The 6,000-nt window shown below is 50.8% G+C and overlaps 1 pseudogene; it reads left to right on the forward strand.

The window, feature by feature from the left end:
- The first annotated feature begins 1,440 nt into the window (after nt 1-1,440).
- Nucleotides 1,441-4,306, forward strand: LOC116545009 (annotated as a pseudogene).
- The last annotated feature ends 1,694 nt before the right edge of the window (nt 4,307-6,000 follow it).

Here is a 6,000-nt window from a genome sequence, read left to right on the forward strand (position 1 = left end):
CCTTTTTAAAGGGCAGTAATCCTAGCACTTTGGGAGGCCAAGGCAGCAGGTGGATCACCTGAAGTCGGGAGTTCGAGACCAGCCTGACCAATATGGTGAAATCACGTCTCTACTAAAAATACAAAAATTAGCCAGGCATGATGGTGGGTACCTACAATCCCAGCTACTCAAGAGGCTGAGACAGGAGAATCGCTTGAGATAGATGCCGCAGTGAGCCGACATCCTGCCACTGCACTCCAGCCTGGGCAACAGAGCAAGACTATGTCTCAATAAATAAATAAAAATAAAATCATCAGATCTCATGAGGCTTATTCACTGTCACAGGAAGAGCATGGGAAAGACCCTCCCCACCCCCTGATTCAATTACCTCCAACTGGGTTCCTCCCAAGACACATGGGAATTATGAGAGCTATAATTGATAAGATTTGACTGGAGACAGAGACAAACCATGTCACAAGTTATGAAACAAATTTATTCTAGCAGGCCAGACTTGTGATGAGCTCCTTGACCATCCCAAGGAAGAGGGGTTAACAGATGCAAGTTGTTTTATGCATCAGGAAAACAGGAGGGCTAGATATGCTCTGATTAGTCAGCACAAGTTAATCAAGTTACAAGCCTTGCTGGCCTCTACCTCAGTTCAAAAAGCTGAGTTGATTGAACTTACCAGAGTCCTGCAGTCAAGAAAGGATTTAAAAGTAAACATTTACACTGATTCTAAGTATGATTTTTGTAGTGCTTCATGCTTATGCTGCAATTTGGAATGGGTGGGGACTCCTGACCACAAAGGGCTTTTCTATACAACATCACTCAGATTTTGAGCTTGTTAGAATGCTGCCAAAGAAAAGTGACTATAATTCATTGCAGAGGACACCAAAAGAGAGATTGACCATGTAAAAGAAAATGCCCTTGCAGATGTGGCAGCCAAGGTCACTGCACTGAAGCTGATGGGCATGCTGGTCAGCATACCTAGAGCTGGGCCAGAATACTCCGAAGAAGAACAAAAATGAACCAGGGATTGCAGTTTAGTCCAGAACCCCTCTGGCTGGATGACTCATGCTAATACATTACTAATTCCAAATACTAATCATAGGAAAATAATTAAGCACTTAACATGACTGTTTTCACCCTAGAAGGGATTCTTTGTTTCAGTTAATGTCTCATCGGTTTATGGCGATAAATCTTTTCAAGACACTAAAACAGGTGACTCTGCCCTGAGCTTTGTGCCTGAAATAAACCAGCCAGTAATTTTCTCCTCCTCTAGTTTAACCTGTCCAACATTGAGAAACCTCTCCAAGTGAGGACTGAAAACTCTAATTTACTCAGGCACCTTTCTGCAGGAAATTCAAATATTTGCTAATGCTTGCTGATAACTTCACTGGTTAGATCAAGGCATTCCCCACACTATCTGAAAAGTGTTTACCAGAAGACATGATTCCTCAGTTTGGATCATCTAAAAGCCTGCACAGTGCCAATGGCTCATCTTTCACAGCAGGCATATCCCAACACCTATTCTCAGCTTTAGGAATCAAGTATCACCTTCATTCTGTGTGGAGATTGCAGTCCTCTTGAAAGGTGAAAGAACTAATCAAATTCTAAAGAAGACTCCAGTAAAATCAGAGGCCTATCTCTAACACCCATAGCTTACTATGGGTTTGAGTTGCTCCAAAGGAAAACTTATAGTTAGGTCCTGTTGAGTTAGCATACAGAAATCCTTTCCTAACCACAGATCTCCTGAGATGAAAGGACTCGTCAATTACAAAAGTATGTCATCAATACAGGACACGTGCAAAGGCACTCTGTGAATATGGAAACAAAAGTCTTCGCCTCCCACATGGGAGGACAATTCAGTTTCAGCTCAGCTAGGGATTTAGTCTCACGAAAGACACGGGAGGAAGTTCTCCAGTTGACAAGCTTTCCCCAACGTGGAAAGGACCACAGGAAGGCCACCTGAGCTCTCCAATAGACGTTAAACTCCAAGGGATTCACAAGTGGGCACACCTGTGTAAAAGTAAAGCTGTTTTTTATTCTGGGAGCCCAATCCAAGGCTGGGGGAGGTGGGCACGGGGCTATTTAAGCATTGGCGGAGTACGGGCTGAGTCATTGTGTGATTGCTTCTCCTTCTTGCATTTCTTCTGCTGCCTTAGTCCCATCTTGGCCATGAGGGAGGTTGTGCTCACCCAAACTGGACAGTGCGGGAACCAGATAGGCACAAAGTTTGGCAGCCAGGGCTCTGAGAGCCCAGCTCATGCCTGCAGGGTGGCCGGTGAAGATGTTGGTAGTGGAAGGGGTGGTGCCTCTGCATTGTGGTCTCTGGGCTCACTGTCCAGGATGTGGTGGAGTTGGGTGGCTGGCAAGGCTGCCGGCGAGAACCTCAAGGGACCCAGTGACCTGAGAGTGGGGGTGGAAGTCGGAGAGGGGCTGGGGCAACTCCAGCTCCCTGAGCTCCATGACTCAGCCCTGGCCTGTCTGGCCTCTTGCATCTCTCACAGTTCTGGGAGGTGATCTCTGATGAACATGGCGTTGACTCTGCTGGCATCTACCACGGGGACAGTGACCTGCAGCTGGAACGCATCAATGTGTACTACAACGAGGCCAGCGGTGAGACCCCAGTCTTTCCCCGACCGCCCTCCTGGGAATGCCAGCCCTCTCCTCACTGACACCCTCCAGTTCCCTTCAGGTGGCAGGTATGTGGCCCGTGCTGTGCTCGTGTATCTGGAGCCGGGCACCATGGACTCTGTGCGCTCAGTGCCCTTCAGGCAGATCTTCAGGCCAGACAACTTCATCTTTGGTGAGCTGTGGATGAGGTCTGCAGTGTGGCTCCTTAGCCAGGGCAGCTCAAAGTCAGTGAGGGCCCCAAGGTCATCTCTGTGGGAACTGTGGAACTGGGGCCCCTGAACACCCTCCCATCCTCTGAGTCACTCAATTTCCCTCTCCTAAACGGGCTTTGGGAGGAAGGCCCAGCTGTCTCCTCAAAGTGAGGAGCTGATGAAGTAATCTCCCTGCAGGGAGCTGAGCTGGGGCGGTGACTATGGCCTTCGCTGGGAACAAGCAGGAGCCACCTGCAGCAAGTCTGTTGTTAGGCTGTCTCAGGTTTGGGTCCTGATCTAGGTTCTAACAGGCAAGGCTGCTGTCCTGTAACTTCAGGGGAGAGGGTTTCATTTGCTCCACTTGCAGGGTGAAAGGTGCTTTTTGCATTGTGGTGGTGACCATGGATGACCATATACCTGGCCATCGAGTGGCTGACTGCACTACCTTACAGGTCAGTGTGGGGCCTCGAACAACTGGGCCAAGGGGTACTACACAGAAGGCGCGGAGCTGATGGAGTCGGTGATGGATGTTGTGAGAAGAGAGGCTGAGAGCTGTGATTGCCTGCAGGGTTTCCAGTTGACCCACTCCCTGGGTGGGGGCACTGGGTCTGGGATGGGTACCCTTCTCATGGGCAAAATCCGGGAGGAGTACCCAGACAGGATCATAAACACATTCAGCGTCCTGCCCTCGCCCAAGGTGTCAGACACGGTGGTGGAGCCCTACAATGCCACCCTCTCTGTTCACCAGCTCATAGAAAGTGCAGATGAGACGTTCTGCATTGATAATGAAGTGCTCCATAACATCTGTTCCAGGACCTTAAAACTGACCACACCCACCTACGGTGACCTGAATCACCTGGTGTCTGCTACCATGAGTGGGGTCACCATGTGCCCCGGGCCAGCTGAATGCCGACCTACGGAAGCTGGCTGTGAACATGGTTCCATTGCCCCAGCTGCACTTCTTCATGCCCAGCTTTGCCCAGCTGACCAGCTGGGGCAGCCAGCAGTACTGGGCCCTGACCGTGGCTGAGCTCACTCAGCAACTCTTTGATGCTAAGAATATGATGGCCGCCTACGACCCCCGTCATGGTTGCTACCTAACTGTGGCTGCCATTTTTAGAGGTCGCATGTCCATGAGGGAGGTGGATGAGCAAATGTTCAACATTCAAAATAAGAACAGCTGCTACTTTGCTGAATGGCTCCCTCACAATGTGAAAACAGCCGTCTGTGACATCCCACCCCGGGGGCTAAAAATGTCGGCCACCTTCATTGATAACAACACAGCGATCCAAGAGATCTTCAAATGTGTCTCCGAACAGTTTACTGCTATGTTCAGGCGCAAGGCCTTCCTGCACTGGTACACGGGCGAGGGCATGGATGAGATGGAGTTCACCGAGGCCGAGAGCAACCTTAATGACCTGGTGTCAGAATACCAGCAATACCAAAATGCCACAGCTGAGGACGAGGGGTTTGAGGAGTGTGCTGAGGAGGTAGCCTAGAAGCTTCCTTTTCTAGGTAAAGGGGGAAGCAGTGTGGATTCTTTAGTGTGTTCTGATAGCCATTGTTACTACATGCTTCTTTGAGTCTTTACATCCCCTCCTGCATTTTAAAGCATTTTCATAGTAAGTAGTTTGGCCTAATAAAACATTTCTATAGCATCTGGTTTCACATCCAACTTCTTTCTATAGGCCCTCTGGGTACTGCTTCCAGGTGGGTATACTGCTTCCAGATGGGCATAGTGGTCCTCCAAGGCTGCAGCTGTCTTGGGCTTCTCATATCCCAGGAGCAAGCAGTCCAGTGGCTCCTGGAGGGGTCCGCATGGGCTGTGGACATGGCAGGCAGGCTTCATGCAAACTTGGGGCTGGCCTGGGCCTTGGGCAGCTACTTCCTGTGAAACCCGTTTCTGAAAAAAGCCTTGGCTTATCCCATGTACTGAACTTCCAGGGGAGCAGCTGGGCCTCTGTTTCTGAAACTTTATAAGTGGTCAGTGCCCCCAGTGGACGATGTCCCCAATGTATCATCTCAGGGTAGGAATGTGGTCGGACAGTTGGCCCTGAACCGGCAATGAAGGGTGGGCAAGTAGGGCCCCAGCCACCCCCTCACCATAATGGCCTGGGTGTGTCTGTATGGCTTCATTCTCTTAATGAGGTGGGCACGGGATATCTGGCAGGGGCTAGTGGGCAGGAATCGAGCCCACCATATACTCACATGCAGTGAACCCCATATGGAAGGGGATTAGGTCCTGAAGGCCATAGGTGCAGTTGCCGGCCTGTGTGCTTGGGGTAGTCTCTCTCCAAAGGCACAGGTTGGGTTTCTGAGCAGGTCATGGGAAGATGGGTAGGTGCTCACACGTGCCGATTTCCCCACTGGCAACCAGGGAGGAAAAAAATGCCTGCATGGAGGTCTGACCTGCCCCAGTCTGGAGGTCTGATGTTCTCTGGAAAGGTAGCTAATCTGTCCCCCACTCTAAAACTTCAGGGCAATAATAATCCAAGATTGTCAGGATGAGACTGGTGAGGGTGGCACCTTTGGGGATAGGTTCTTTAGCTCAGCAATCTCTTCCCCAGGCTTCACAGGAGCCTGGACTTCAAGACCTGCTTCGAGGAAGCTGTCAAATGAGATGTGTGCATGAGCTGGGTGCTGGGCAGCATGCCAGGACAGTGCTCTTCTACCTGGCTCTTGTAGAACTTGTCCATGGCCTGTGTGATGACCTCCTGGTAATTCTCCCCCAACCCCCATATTGGACAAGACGAAGCCAGTCTAGCCTGGGGGTGGGTAGATGTATGGGTTCCACCCCAGGTCCCCTGGGCATACCCACCTGCCTCAGATGTGTCAGGGAAAACAGGTGAGGCTCCTCTTTTTATTGTCTGAATGTTGGCAATGGGTTATTGGGGGCAAATGACACCAGGCAAAGAGGATAGTACCTCATCATGAAAGAAGTGGCTCCTGGAAGTAGGGAAGTGGCAGAGGTCCCCCATACTCCCCCAACCTGTTCTTGGAGCAGGAAAAGGGGCCTCTCTGACAGCCCTCCTCAGTGGCTTTCACTGAGGGGTATCCTTGCCCAGCCCAGCCCAGGCGCACACCCACTTGAGATGACCTTGCATGGATCTAGCCGGGAAGGTTCAGCTGCAGCAACCACCGGAAGCTGCTCACACCTAGTGTCTCCACTCGAGCATGGGGTCAGATGCACCTT

This window comes from Sapajus apella, unplaced genomic scaffold (genome assembly GCF_009761245.1).
Source record: "Sapajus apella isolate SASKATOON/1434 unplaced genomic scaffold, GSC_monkey_1.0 scaffold241, whole genome shotgun sequence".
In the NCBI taxonomy this organism is placed as follows: Eukaryota; Metazoa; Chordata; class Mammalia; order Primates; family Cebidae; genus Sapajus; species Sapajus apella.